At 50.5% G+C, this 15,851-nt stretch overlaps 1 pseudogene; it reads right to left on the bottom strand.

Moving 5' to 3' along the window:
* Positions 1 to 3,456: 3,456 nt before the first annotated feature.
* Positions 3,457 to 7,726, bottom strand: LOC102442956 (annotated as a pseudogene).
* Positions 7,727 to 15,851: the final 8,125 nt, after the last annotated feature.

Here is a 15,851-nt window from a genome sequence, read left to right as displayed (position 1 = left end):
GAGAGATACTGAAGCCCTATGTCTTATCGAATCCAATTGGGAGAAAAAATGATAATTGAGGAATTTTACAGTCAAGATTTTGCTCTCCCTCCAAATTGGTTAAGACATATATTTCCAAAATGTATAATAAGAGAGGTTGTTTTTCAGATGGCTGTAGGACAGAGCCATCCTGTATTCCAGTTGGATATCTTAGAAGAAATAATTCTAATTGGACAATTGGGAGACTTCTCTAGAAAGAGCCCTGATTTTCTATCTCACTTTTTTAAAGCACTGATGTATTGACACTTTCTTATTTTCCCACAAGAAAAATTTAATGCCCTTAAAAATGGGCCCTTCTATCATGTAATTTTATATTAAATCCAATATGTTTATACAGTTAGAGAAAAATGGGAGAATTAAAAAAAATTTTTTTTTTTAATTATTGAAGCTCTTCATTTCTGAGAAGACAGGAGGCCAGGAAAACAACTTTACAATTATCTGAACTTTTGCCCTGACTGTGGAAGCTGTGGATAGAGCGTCGGCTTGTGGACTGAAGGGTCCCAGGTTCGATTCCGGTTAAGGGCATGTACCTTGGTTGCAGGCACATCCCCAGTAGGGGGTGTGCAGAAGGCAGCTGAATCGATGTTTCTCTCTCATCGATGTTTCTAACTCTCTATTTCTCGTCCTCTCCCTTCGTCCCTATAAAAAAATCAGTAACATATTAAAAAAAATAAAATTATCTGGACTTTTGTCTGGCCATGGTGGCTCAGTGGTTGAGGGTCAACTTATGAACCAGGAGGTCACGGTTCTATCCCAGTCAGGCAAAATGCCTGGGTTGTGGGCTCAATTCCCAGTGTGGGGCGTGCAGGAAGCAGCCAATCAATGATTCTCTCTCATCATTGGTGTTTCTATCTCTCCCTCTCCCTCTCTGAAATAAATAAAAGTATATTTAAAATGGAAAAAGTAAGTAAATCAATAAAAATTGTGGTGGCACATGCGTTGAAAATCACTCTCTCAGTACTGCTGTGCTGGGTCAACCTCTTTGCAATCCCACTCAAACCATCTCCTCCTGGGTTCAAGTTGCTCCCAGCTAATTTGTCCATGGCCTCCAGGGTGGAAAGGAAGGCTTTACATGCCCTGCACCTGAATTCTTCCTCCTCCTGCCAGTTCTTTTCAGGTAGAGATTTCTTCAAAAGATTCCTGAGTTACTTTGAATCCTGACTCAATCTCTGTTCTTTCCTTTGCAAGTTTAATGTACTGTATGTCTCAAGAATATCAATTCCCCACTACGTGTGCTTTTCTAAGCTGCCAACTTGGTCTCAAAGTCTGGTTTCCCAGCTTGTGATGCAGGGGGAAACCCCTTCACACCCCAATCTCCTCAATCATCCCCTGGGTGTCCTCAATGCTCCTCCTCCCAATGGCTCCTCAGCAAATGGCTCCAGGAAGCAGCAGTCACAGTGCCCCACACCCACCCAGAGAGACAGGGGAGGAGGAGGACTTAACATTTTAAACTGCAGATTTTCCTTACTGTTTATTTTTATTTTTTCACTAGAGGCCCGGTGCACAAAATTCATGCATGGGGGTGGAGGGGTGTCCCTCAGCCTGGCCTGTGCCCTCTCGCAATCCGGGTCCCCTTGGGGTATGTCTGACTGCCAGATTAGGCCCGATCCCACAGTTGGACATCCCTCTCGAAATCTGGGACCTTTGGTCCTAACCACTGGCCTGCCTGTCTGCCTGATTGCCCCTAACCACTCTGCCAGCCTTCCTGATCACCCCTAACCATGGGTGGCTGCCTAGCTCCCTCCCTCTCAGCCGCAGGTGGTCACCTGGGCTGGGGTCCCTCCCACCACCTTGCCCCTCCCTCACAACCTCAGAGGCTTCTTGGATCCTGCGGCAGCCACCTGCTCAGAGGAGCTGGAAGGTCCGGAATTACGAAGGTCCATAATGACTTCCACTCCAATTAGCATATTACCCTTTTATTATATAGGACTAGAGGCCTAGTGCACAAAATTCATGCACTGGGGAGGGAGGGAGGTGTCCCTCTGCCCAACCTGTACCCTCTCAGTCTGGGACCCCTTGGGGGATATCCACCTGCCAGTTTAAGCCAGCAGTCAGACATCTCTCTCCCAGTCCAGGGCTCTCGCAGTCCGGGACCCCTCACTCCTTACTTCCCGCCACCACCACTGGGCTTGCCAGCCATGAGCCTGGCTTCTGGTTGAGCGGAGCTCCCTCTGTGGGAGTGCACTGACCTCCAAGGGGCAGCTCCTGCATTGAGCGTCTGCCCCCTGGTGGTCAGTGTGCATCATAGTGACCATTGTTCCACTGTTCATTCGATTTGCATATGCTTTTATTATAAGGGATGTTTTTATTGATTTTTTTTTTCTCTTAGAGAGAGGAAGGGAGGTAAAGGAACATGGATGAAAGAGATACATGGATAGGTTACCTCCTCCACAGCCCCTATTGAGAATCAAGCCTGAAAACCAGACATGTGTTTTGACCAGGTTCATTGAACCTGGGATATCTTAGTGCAGGGGCCCAGGCCTAGCCAACTGAGCCACACTGGCCAGGGCCTTCTGTTTATTTTGAAGTAATTCTGTATCTTACTTTGGGTTTGTGGCAGTATGCCACCTGGAATCAACTGTGGAGTCAATAAGTACAGAAGGCAGCTAATCAATGATTCTCTCATCACTGACGTTTCTATTTCTCTCTTCTCCCTTCCTCTCTGAAATCAATAAAAACATATTTTTCAAAAAAGGAGCAGAGAGATGACCCAGCTGAGGAGTGACCACTTCAAAGCCCAGGATACACTGACCAGGAACTGTACACAGCTCCTGACCACACTCAGTGTTCACAGCCTCTCCTGTTCCTACCTGCAACAGACTCAAAACAGCAAACACATGGGTTCTAGGAAGTTCTCAGTGATTCCAATTATTCCCTCTCAAATTTTAGAATCTTCTCCTCTACTTAACCCATCAGCCCTTCATGGCAAGAAACGGGAAAACAAATTCACATCCAGAGTCTTAATTCAATCAGGCAGTAAGAAGTTGCCACACAGTGCACCACAAAGTACAGACAGGGATGGGGATGGCCCAGCCCCGGCTGTGCTGGACAGGAAAAGTGGAGGGAGGGGGGCGAGCCTCCCACCTCCTCATGTTATGTTGATATGAAGGCACACACATTCAATGCCCTTTGCAGAAAGAAATCAGAGCTTCTTCATTTATTTATTTATTTATTTATTTAATTTTATTTTTTTAAAAATATATTTTATTGATTCTTCACAGAGAGGAAGGGAGAGGGATAGAGAGTTAGAAACATCGATGAGAGAGAAACATCGATCAGCTGCCTCCTACACACCCCCCACTGGGGATGTGCCCGCAACCAAGGTACATGCCCTTGACCGGAATCGAACCTGGGACCCTTCAGTCCGCAGGCCGACGCTCTATCCACTGAGCCAAACCAGTCAGGGCTATTTTTTATATTGAAAATAATTTTAATTGATACATCACAAAAGCATTGAACATGCAAGTAATGTTAATAAAATTTTTTAAATGAAATATTTAAAACAAAACAGTAGTGCAGAAAATAAAATGTGTGCATAATCACACATATTTTAACATTTCCACATTCATTTGGGAACTCGGGCCTTTAACTTTTGGAACCATGTTAACTTACAGGCAAATGAAGGAATGTAATGAACATATTCTACAGAAAGTTATAACCTGGAAAACTACTTCTGTAGAGTATTATTGCCAGGCAGTGATTAAATGTTTTTGAGAATCACCAATCTGAATTTATTTTTTTTTAAGTCAGAGGTTCTTGATGTTTGGGCTATCAGACAATATAATCCTTAATGGCCATTTGTACACTTCCCGCCACAGGGGAGCAAGAGCAGGAACAACTTGCTAGACACCAGGAGTTAGACCATGTAAGCAACTGAAATTTTCCAAAAGGCACCTGATCCCACACCTGCATTCTATCCCCATTCCAAGCCACCTATTCAGCCCCGAGACCCACTGACCAGAGTTTCCTGCCAGTGACTACATATAAGGATGAAATTCCACATCTTGGGTGTTGCCATCATCCATCCACCCAACCTCCACTTGGCTTGGTGCTGTGCAGCCCTTCCCTTTGGGTATCCCATCCCCCACCCTCTTTCCTTAAATAAATTCTTTTTTTTTAAATTTCCATTCCAGATGGCTATGTAACCTGCCCACGTATCACCATGCTAACCTTTCACTTGAGTCACAAAGTGGGAGTTTGGACAAATGTCCCATGACTCAGTCCCCCACTGAGCACCACAAAGTAAAGACAGGGATGGGGAGGGCCCAGCCGGGCTCTGATGGACAGGAAAGTGTGAGAAGGGTGAGTGGTGGGCAGGTGTGGGCCAGCCTCCGACCTCCTCACGTTATGCTGATAGGAACACACACATTCAAATGCCATTTGCAGAAGGAAATCAGAGGTTCTTGAATCACAAAGTAGGAGCTCGAACAAATCTCCCATCACTGGTTCCCCCACAAGGCACGTGCCTCACACTGTGGAAGAAAATGATCATGAAATAATCAGCTTTGTGGCTGTAAGTGGTGACATTCTCAACAACCTATGCAGGCTCACTATGCCCCAAAGAATCCCCATCACCCAGACCTGTCCCCTCGTTACATCGGGGTTTTACCTTTAAAAGCCAAGAGAGATTGATCAGAGCTCTGGGTACTGTAGCTGCCTGAGGTAGAAAAAAACAGGAAGTAGTCAGAGCACCCAGGAGAGGGGCCAAAAAGAAGGAACTATAGGGGTGAGGTCCCCCATGAGCTCCCCTATGCACTGTCATACGGTCTCAGAGATCACCCCTCCATACTCACTGGCAGCCTAAGTATAGCTCCCTCCTTTTCCACCTGTGGAAGAAAACATCCTGTGAGAAGACAGGGAGGAGGCAGGGCCATGAGCTCCTAAAGCAGCGGTTCCCAACTTGTAGGTCACGACCCTTTGGGGGTTGAAGGACCCTTTTACAGGGATCGCCTAAATACATCCTGCATATCAGATATTTACATTATGATTTATAACAGTAGCAAAATTACAGTTATGAAGTAGCAACGAAAATAATTTTATGGTTGGGGGTCACCACAACATGAGGAACTGTATTAAAGGGTCGTGGCATTAGGAAGGTTGAGAACCACTATGACCTAAAGGAATTCCTAGTCCTGGAGCCCAGAGAAGTTTCTAGATCTGTGACTATAAACCCAGGGCAGGATCAGGAAACCTGAGGAAACTACATGTGTGGGGACTGGACCAACCATCCTCTCGGAGGTCTGTCCTCAGCAGGGACCTTCCACCCTGACGTGGGAGAGCTGGGAACCAGGCCCCATCACTAGAATCATCAAGGTGATGAATCTGTCCCTCATTTCCACACGTGTCTTACTAAAGAGTGTCAGCAATAGGGCCCCACACTGGGCAACCACACGTGTGGGATGGTACTTGCCATTAATGAAGCAGAACACACTTCTACCTGGGCTGGCAACCCCCAGTGAGACAAGAAACTTAGGCCCCACCCCTTCCCTACCTGAGCGCTTCCTCCTCATCACAGCTCCAGTGACCACAGCTCCAGTGACCACAGCTCCAAAGATGACCACACCCACAACAAGGCTCAGGGGTTGGGGGGGATGGTGGCCCAAGGAGATGGCTCTGGGAAGAGAAGGGGAGGTGAGCGCCCTGCCGCCCAGTCCTCAGCCCCGACCCCACTGAAGGCCTCCACAGGCACCTGCTTCCCTGAGACCAGTCTCTGTACCCACGCCCCTCCTCACCCCATCTCAGGGTCAGGGGCTCAGGCAGCCCCTCGTGCTGCACATGGCATGTGTATCTCTGCTCCTCTCCAGGGGGCACCACCAGGGCCGCCCACTTCTGGAAGGTCCCATCCCCCGCAGGCCTGGTCTCCACAAACTCCGTGTCCTGGGTCTGCTCCTCCCCATCACGCTGCCAGCTCAGGCTGATGTCCGCAGGGTAGAAACCCAGGGCCCAGCACCTCAGGGTGACCTCACCGTCAGAGATGGGGTGGAGGGTCACGTGTGTCTTTGGAGGGTCTGAGGAGAAGGGTGAGGAAATTCAGGGACTTGGCACTGTCAGGGGACCCTCCAGCACCCCTCATGTGACCACCTGAGCGTGGACAGGGCACCTGGGGTGGGCGAGGGAGCACACAAGCACCACTAGCCTGGACAGAGCATCTGGGGATGGTCTCTCCTCCTTAGAAAGTTCTAGTCAGAGTGACACAGCCCAGGGCAGGAGGCAGGTCTCAGGGGGAGAAAGGGATTTCTGGTCCTGTCCTGGGTGGAGGCCAAAGGACTCAGAAAAGTCGGGGTCAGACCTCAGATACACTGGGTGAGGGGCAGGGAGCAGGGCCTGAGAGAGCAAGTCCCCCATGGGTCCCAGAGCCACTGCAGGGCCAATGGGAACTGCTGATCAGTTACTTCAGGCTTGGTCTCCCCTCTAATTGACCCTGAGAGACTGCACCCCTAGGTGTCCCTGAGAGAAGGGAGGGCGTCCCTGGATCTGAAAAGCCAGGCGGACTCAGTCTCCTGGCCCACAGGAGGGGGGTCTGACACTGACCCTGAGTCCTGTCTCCTTGTTGAGCCCCAGCCCCAGGGGAGAGGAGAGAGGCCCCAGGCCCTGGTACCTGCGCGCTGCAGGGCCTCCTTCCCCATCGCCAGGTATCTGCGCAGCCACTCCAGGCACTCCCCCTGCAGGTAGTGTCTCCTTTCCTCCGCTACACCTTCCGCCTCCCACTTGCGCCGGGTGATCTGAGCCGCGGTGTTGGATGCGGTCCAGGAGCGCAGGTCCTCGTTCAGGGCGAGGTAGTCGGTGCCGTCCTAGGCGGACTGGTCATAACCGCGGACCAGGCGCCGTCGGGTCCCATTTCGCAGCCAAACATCAACTGGAAGGTGTGAGACCCTGACCCGCGCCCCTCGAGGTCAGGTCCCGCCCCACCCCAGCCCGGGACTCCATTCCAACCCTCAGGGATGAAACCGACACCTGAAAGTGCAACCCAGGTTCTCCCGGGTGGGGACCAGGAGGGTCACGCGGCCTCAGGGTGAAGCTCGGACCCGGACACTCAGGGCGACCCCGTTCCGGCCGTGGGGATAGGGGTGGTGACCGGGCCCCGGGCCCCGTGGCTCACCGTCCCGGCTCTGGTTGTAGTAGCCGCGCAGGATGTCCAGGTTCAGTCGGAAACTCTGTGCGGCGACCTCGGCGTTCCGCGTGTTCACGTCCCAGTAGCCCGGCTCCTCCCGCTCCATCCACGGCGCCCGCGGCTCCATCCTCGGGCTCGCGGAGTCGCTGTCGAACCGCACGAACTGCGTGTCGTCCACGTAGCTGACGACCACGAAGCGGGGCTTGCGATGTCCGGGTCGGGACTCCGCGGTGAGGAAATGTCTCAGGGAGTGGGGGCCTGCGGGCCGGAGGGAGGGGCTGACACCCGCGACCCTCCTCCCGGCGCCGTTCGGGGCCGAGGTCTGTAGGACAGGATGGGGACCGGGTTTGGGGGTCTGGGCAGGGGGGGGGGGTTGGAGACGCGCCAATTCGGGGTCCTACGCCCCCGCCTGGTCCCCTCGCTCCTCCCCGCAGAAGCTGTTCCCTCCCGACCCCGCACTCACCCGCCCAGGTCTGGGTCAGGGCCAAGGCCCCCCAGAGCAGCAGCAGGAGGGTTGGGGGCCCCGTGAGCAGCATCCTCCAGGTCTGGGGAGTCTGAGTCCTGGAGAGTCCGCAGAGACTTTAAATGGGAACGGAGGTGACGCTGATTAGCTTCTCTAGCACCTGACACCCAATGGGAGTGAGAACTGGGGACGCGTCACGAGTATCCAGGAAGGAGGGCCCCACAGAGGTTGTGAGAGGGAGAAGTGAAACTGCCGAGAGGTGGAGACTCCCCAACACTGAGTTTCCCCGCTTCAGTCACCCGCCCTGGGGCTAGAACCGTGAGACCAGGCCTGGGACCTGGGACCTTGCCCTGACCCCTCCCCCTGCACGGAGAGCTCTGTCACACCTTCTCCCTCAGTCCTGCCCAGGGGCTGTGTGGGAACCAGGGAGACTCCCCAGGCTGGGACCAGCCCTTTCCTCCCCTTCTCCTCCTGGAACCGCTCTCCCTGAAATGCCCTCTGCTTCCCACCCGTTATCTCTGCCCCTGGACACTGTTTGGTCGCTGAAGGAGGAATGCACGAGGCCAGAATGGTGAATTTATTCGATCATCCGCACAGCAGGTGGCTGAGCCCCAGATGGCTTCATCACCCAGTGACAGGATTCAGCTGTTTTTAAAGGACTTTAGGCAGTCTTTTGTGGGCGGAGAGTTCTCTGTGCAGGTCTGGAGGGGAGAGATAACAGAATGTGGTCTCAGCAAAAGGGAATGTCCATAGTGAAATGGTCTGAAAAGTCAGTTCCTTGGGGAGGGGTAATAATTCAATTGCTCAATCAAACCTAACTCTCACTTCTAGAAAAAAAACTCTCCCTGGGAACTTGATGCCAGAGAGTGAGCTCACCCTGTGAAAAGGGGAGGAGGGTTTTCTCTTTAATCCTGAAGGAATCTTACCTGAAAATATTGGATAGAGATTCTCAAAGATAAGTCAACTGCAGTGGGAAACACAACCTGGGAAGCCTGAGCATCAGGAAGCTCATCTGTGAAATGAGTGATTTCAGAGGCTTCATATGCAAAGTGTCTAAATAGCCTGGAGTGAGAGTTACAAAGCTCCTCAATTCTCCTCCCCACACAGTATGTGTGTGACTCGTTATTCACCTTCCCCGGTCATTCCACCAAATAAAATATTGCTTGCTTTAATTGATTAGTTTCTTCAATGCTCTAAATTTCACTTTTGGAAAAGTTTGAGATAGAGGAAGGAGATACAACAATATTTGTCAGATTTTCTTAGTAATGCCGTTAATCATAATGTTCCCTACAGTAACTGGAAACAAAGTTGAGAACACACAGTAGCTGGATCAAATAGTTTAAGGACTGGGCATCTCAAATGGGCATTCCTGTTCATGTCGAATTGGTGCCAACAACCATCAGTGGACACAGTCCTGTCCCCCAGATGTAACCTCTCACTGATTCCTGTGCTTCTTATACCCTTGAGATACTCTAAAGATTTTCAATAAGTATATACATATGTCCAACCAGAATCTTAGTTTTGCCAGTTTTACATTTGCCTGCACAGAGGACTGGTCCTGCATGACCCTCGGAGACTCAGCGTTCCCTAAGGGTCATCTCTCACCTGTGAGGCTGTCCTTCCATTTTGAGTGCTGAATCTTACATGTTATGATTATCCTAAAATCTTGCTATTTTCCTATTGATGTATATGTGGTTGTTCCAGTTTTTGCTATAACATTCGTGTACATGTCTCCTGGAGCACAAGACAAGAAATTCCCGCAGAGGGCCGCAGAGGGGGTGGTCAGAGGTGGGAATGGTGGGCCCTGTGGGGCCTGTACTTTAACCAAACTCGAAGATGCTCATATGATTTAAAAGTGCCTGTGCCAATTTAAACTTTTACCGGGAATATGGAAGACTTCATGTTGCTGATATAGTTGTTCTGAAAATAAACCAAACACAGCTTAAGTAGAAGCATTAAGAGTTGGAAGTCAGTTCTTTGGTTCCTGGCATTGCAGAACCACGGGGACATTTTCTTTTCAGACTAAAATTAGTTCCTTTACTTTTATTCCATAGCCCTTGTATTTATACTTTTAACATAAACACCCATGTAATGCTTCCCTTGGCATGATCACAGAGCATTATTTTATACGATTGGGAGATCTGATGACAAGCACAAAGGAAGGAGAGAAGGAAAGATGGAAGGGAGACGGGAGAAGGGAGAAAAGACAAAAAATATAGGAGAGAATAGAGGAGAACTGGAAACAGCGAGTGCAGGTAACATTTCCAAGTACAAGGAAACCAAGGTGTAGACTAAGAGAAACTGCAGAGAGCTTTATTACTTATCCACTGCCAAGCACCAAACTACCCCACACTTTAGTGACTCCAAACAATAAGCCACTAAAGAAGGGATGAGGTCGGGTGGACAGCTGGCCTGTGGAAAAGGTTTTGAAGCAGATGGTGTTGGAAAGCTGTAATTGTCCTCTAATGTGTTCAGTGTTCTCAGTGAAGCAGGTAACAGGGCACTAGCAGTAACAGATGAGGAAGGAGGGCGGCTGTTTGAGCAGAGGATGGGGGAATGAGGGAGCCGTGCGGAGACAGGATGATTGTGGGCAGCAGCGTGGACGCCTTTGTGGTCTAAGTCATGACCTTAACGTGACAGTGTCGGCGTGGCTGTATTGTTCTCCAGCCTCCTGTAGCTGCATGGGGCCAGGTGCACGGTAGGCAGAGGTAGAATTCACAAGCAAGAGTGACACAGAAAGGGAGAGCCAAGGGAGGGTTGAAAGGGTGAATCATGGAATTTAAGAGAGTGAGGAGGGAGGAGGGGACATGGAGGGTGAGGGACAGTGAATAGATGGCTGGATCACCAGCTCGGATCCCAATGGGCTCAAAGGACTGTTGGAGTTGATGTACCTCAGGGAGGACTCAGGCCTGGGAAACGGGCACATCTGTGATGAATGGTTTACTGATATTGCATTACAACGTATATAAAACCAGAGGCCCGATGCAGGAAAATTCGTGCAAGAGTAGGCCCTCCTTCCCCTGGCTGGCGGCACCTTCTTCCCTCCTGCACCCAAGACCTGGGCTGCTTCACTCTGGCCCCTCAGCTGTCCTTCTGGGGGACAGAAGGCCCTGGAGACCCTTGCTTTAGCCCCAATAGTCCCAAAGTGCATCCCCGCACTGTGGAAGATAGTGTAGACATTGAGATGTTGTTTCCAAATAAGAGATGACTTTATTTTGAAAACTGAGTTTGAAAAAAAAATCACAAAACAGAAACAGGGAATAGAAGAAAATGTGTCTACTTTTCAGGTTTCCATGGTGGTGTCCTCTAGGGACTGGAGAGAGGAGATGGAAACCTCAGAGATAGCTCCTGGCTCCTGAGCACTCTTCTTGGTCAATCCCTGTCCTGTCCTGACCTTGACACTGTGGAAGCCAGGACTCACCAAAGCTTCTTCATCCCCCCCCCCCCCACACCCCCTTCCCAATCCCCCCTCCCCTCTCGATTGCCCCGCCTTCAAGTGAGCTCCCTCTGACCCACTCACAGCACAGCCCCTGCCAGGGGTCAGGCAGCCTCCGGAGCAGCGCGTTGGCGCCCCCTGTGTGGCCACAGGGCTGAGGACAGAAGAGCCAGCTCCCCTTTCTGCTGCTCAGCCAGGACCTCCCAGGGTCTCCCTCTGTTTCCAGCACCAGAACAGGGCTTTGAACGCAGGATGGGGGCCCTGTCCTATGTCAAATTCGGGGTGCAAAGTGTTTCTCCAAATGCACACTGATGTGGATGCTTCCTCCCCATTGAGTCACCGTGGACGCTGCCTCAGGAAAGAACGAGGTCTCCTGGGCCATCACCGCTGGCTCCCAGGTCCAGCTGCACCCCACAATCAAACCAGGAGTCCTTAGTCTCCTGGATGGGACCTTGGACACCCAAGAACCTGTCCCCTGTTCCCGCTGCTGCCTCTGGAGCTACAGCACCTTCCTCCTGGGAACTAGTGCCACTTGTCTCAGAGCTTGGGATGGGGGTGGGGCTGGGGTGTCAGGCCTGGGAAGGCAAGGGTGCCCCTGAGTCGGTCAGGATGGGGGGAATCAGCATGCAGAGGGGCAGAAGTCTCAGGGAGGAGAGCACCAGGGGAGGGTGTGCCACGGGGACCCCTGCTAGTGTTTGGAAGGGGTCCTCGGGTCACAGACAGCAAAGGGCTGGGCTGCCCCTGTAGGGATGAGCCCTGGTCCCAAAGTCCTGGGGTTTCCAGGTCCCACTAACTGGGCCAGTGTCCCTGCCAAGTCTGAGCCCAGCCCCGAGCAGCAGGCCGTCCTGGCCTTCAGTGGTTCCTTCCTCCCCTGGGACAGGACAGGCCGAGGGCCAGGCCAAGGGCCCTGAGGACCAGGCACTGAACCTGGGTGTGGGCTGTGCACCTTGCTGGGTGACAAGGACCTCAGCGAGAGGACCCAGGCTGCCCATGGCCCAGCAGCGGTACCGTCACCCTCCGCAGCCTGTGGCCAGAGGACCCCGGGGTCCCATCTCTTTCCTCTGTGGGGACCCACCCACCCACCTCCTCAGACAGGACCCTCCCCACCCTGCTCTCTGCTCCCCACATCCCTGAAGCTAGGAACTCTGCAGCCTCAGCCCTAAGCCTCATTCCTACCCTGATAGCCGAGCCAGGATGCTGGGGATGCTATAGGCTGAATGTGTGTGTCCCCTCAAGATTCACAGGTGGACACCTAACCCCCATGTGATGGTATTTGGAGGTGAGGCCTTTGGAAGGTGATTGGCATATGAGGGTGGAGCCCTGATAACAGAGACTCCAGAGAGCTGCCTGGCCTTGCCCACCATGTGGGGACACAGTGAGTGGATGGGCGTCTATGAACCAGGAGTAGCCCTCACCAGACACTGAATCTACTGGCACCTTGATTTGAACTTCTCAGCCTCTAGAACTGGGAGAAATAAGCTCTGTCATTCATAAGCCAGGCTATGGTACTGTTTAAGCTGCTAAAGAGGCAGGGAGTCCGCAAGCCAGGGGAGACCTCTGCAGAGCCCCATGTACGGCAGCTGAAGTATGGCTGCCTCTGAGCATCAGTTATCCCTGACCCTGAAACCTACCTGGACACCCAGCCCCAGCCCTAAGGACACAGAGGCAGGTGGTGGGCAGGTGCTGAGCTCTGTGGGAGACCAGGGTCTGGGGGCATTGAGCATCATGCTTTAGGAAACGGAGACCAGTGGGTAGGTAACAAAATCACACATCAGAGGAAAAGCATTTATGGACTGAGTTGTGTCCCCCAAAATTCACATGTTGAGGCATCAACCCTCCAATGTGACCGCATTTAGAGACAGACCTTTAAGGAGATCATTAAGTTTAAATGAGGTCATGGGGTGGGGCTCTAATTGGATAGGACAGGTGGTTATAAGAGAAAGATATCAGATACCTACACTCCCCGCTCCCTGCACACACAAAGGAGAGGCCCTGGTAAGACATGGAGAGAAGACAGCCATCTACAAGCCAGAAACCACATTGTCTGGCACTTTGATCTTGGACTTGAAGCCTCCAGAACTGTGAGAAAATAAACTTGTAGTGTTTCAGCCGCCCAGTAAGTGGTGTTTGGTTATGGCAGCCCCATCGGACTGAGACAGGCTCCAAACCAAACACAGTGACCCTCCTTCCCGTCTCAGAGCAGCTGTAAGGAGCCTGGTCAGCATTTACTCACTCCTTCATCCACTACGTTGTCATGAGGCCTCTGTGCCAGGCTTCACGTTAGGCCTGGTGAACATTTCATGAAAACAGACAGACGTCCGCTCTCCTGATGCTGACAGTCTGACAGGAGAGACAGACAATAATGAGAACATAGGAATAGCAGTGAATTCTATGGTCTGTGTTCCTGTTATCGACCCCTGGGTAACAAACAATCTCACAGTGAAACAACCTTTTTATTCTCTCCCGTTCTCTGGTTGACTGGGTTCTGCGGGCAGTTCTTCTGCTCCATGTCCCATGGGGTTGGGCTGCAGTCACTGGGGGCCAGACTGGTGAATTGTACATCTATGTTTCTGTCAGTCAGTATTTAGCCTCTACAAGATGGCAAATTTGAAATTTTTTATCTCTTCACACTTTTCTTCCAATGCAAACCCCCTCCCCTCTAGCAAACACCAGTTTGTTCTCTGATTCTGGGTCTGTTTCTATTTTGTTTGTTCATTTATTTTGATTTTTAAATTCCACATATAAGTCACTTCTTTTACTTAGCATAATACTCTTTAAATCCATCATGTTGTTACAAGTGATAAGATTTCATTCTTTTTATGGCTGAGTAATATTCCATTATATATGAATAGATCTTCTCTGACTGTATTTACTGCCAATGTCTCCTTTTATATCCATTAATATTTGCTTTACATATGCATTTAGGTTCTCCTATGTTGAGTGCATAATGTTTACAAGGGTTATGTCCTCTGGTTGGATTGACCCCGTTATCATTATGAAATGTTCTTGTCTTTTATTATAACCTTTGTTTTAAAATTTATTTTATCTACTAGTAGTGTTGTTACCCCAGCTTTCAGTTTGTTTGTTCTTATTTGCATGAAATATCTCTTTGATCTCTTTACTTTTGGTCTGTGTTTTTCAATCTGAAGTCAGTCTCATGTAGACAGCATACATAAGGGTCTTCTTTTCTCATCTGTTCAGCTATCAATAGGTATGTAGTTTTTAACCATTTTATTATTAAGATTTATGTCTTTTTCCCCTTATTTTTTTTAAAAAAGAAGTTTCTTTATCATTTCTTGTAATACTACTTTGGTGAGTGCAGGCAAAAAATTCCTCCCCATCCCACAAAGAGCAAGCAAGTAGCCCTCCAGATGGGATGTCCTTTATTGGTCACTTGATTTCCAGCCAAACCTGAGTGCCTGCAAAGTACCAAAGTCCCAGTCTCAGATCTTTGCTCCATTTGAAATTTGTCATCCTTATCCATCCCTCACCCAACACCTGAACTCTCTTTCGACAGGACGAGATTTCCACACACAGACTTGGTGAGAGGCAGATAGCATGTCCCTCCATAAGAGAGGAAAGCCCACGTCCCCCAACATTCACGCATCTACACACATGACCCCATGCCGTGCTCTGACTCAGGACCAGGTACCAGAGTGGCTGGGACTGCACAGGCTGCATGTGGCAAGGGTGGTGGGAGTGGCAGTAACAGTGCAGGTGTCAGGAGCCGCAGAGAGAGCCATACTAGCCACAGGGCCAGGGTTCAGCATCAGGGGTCAGTGGTGTGAGCAGTGGCATCTGTGCCAGGCAGCAGGGCGGTGTCTCCTGTATAAGACCCAACCTGGGCTGAATGTGGATCACTTTCTGGCTGTGTGACCTGAAGCCTGTGGTTTTCCCCCAAATACTATTAGACCCCAATATTATATATATATATATATGTGTGTGTGTGTGTGTGTGATATATATATATATATATATATATATATATAGAGAGAGATATATATTTATATGTCTAAGTTAGAATAGATTGGGATGCCATTGTTTGCTCCAAGAAATATATCTGGGGAACAGTTTCAGAGAGCAAGCCTTCAGAGATGTTATTATTGGGACCCAGGGCCCATGTCCTAGCTCTTCTACCTGACTCTACCCCATGGCAGAGAGAGCGACACGTAACTCCCAACATCATGTCTCATAACAGATGATACATGCCCTCCCTTCTCTTTCTGAGGAAAAATGAAACCTTTAAATGTGGATGTAAAGCCCCTCCCCACCCTGAGCTCTGCCACTGGCCTCAGTGGTTCCCAGGCTGGCTGAGCCCAGGATTGCTTGTGAGCTTCTTATAAAACCCCAGCCTCTCCCAGACCCACAGACCCAGAGAATTAGGCACAGACAGGAACCACCTGTGTAACACCGTGCAGGCGAGGCTGACACACAGACACGGGGATCCTGGTCTGGGTTCTCAATGCTCAATGTGGGATCTGAAGACCAGCAGCATCAGCACCTTGGGATAGAGCCAGACTCTCACACTCTGCTCCAGAAGTCCTGAGCCAACAAGAGGTCCAGGTGGTTCCTGCGCACAGGAACGCTGGGGGCTCTGTGGTCCCTGTGCCTTTTAGACCCAGAGACAGAACAGTGCAGACTGCTCAGCACTGGGTCCTGGGTTCAGTTCTGCTTCATTGGTCTCCTGTAGCCATCAGTCCCTTGGTGACCTCGTCCATTCTCAAGGCTTTAAATGTCATTTACCTGTGTCGCCTCCCAAGTCTGTTTCTCCAACAAACATCTCTCCTGATCTCCAGACTCGTC

Source organism: Myotis lucifugus, unplaced genomic scaffold, assembly GCF_000147115.1.
Source record: "Myotis lucifugus unplaced genomic scaffold, Myoluc2.0 scaffold_1005, whole genome shotgun sequence".
In the NCBI taxonomy this organism is placed as follows: domain Eukaryota; kingdom Metazoa; phylum Chordata; class Mammalia; order Chiroptera; family Vespertilionidae; genus Myotis; species Myotis lucifugus.
The sequence above is the reverse complement of the archived record's forward strand: the minus strand, read 5'-3'. Positions and strand labels throughout refer to the sequence as shown.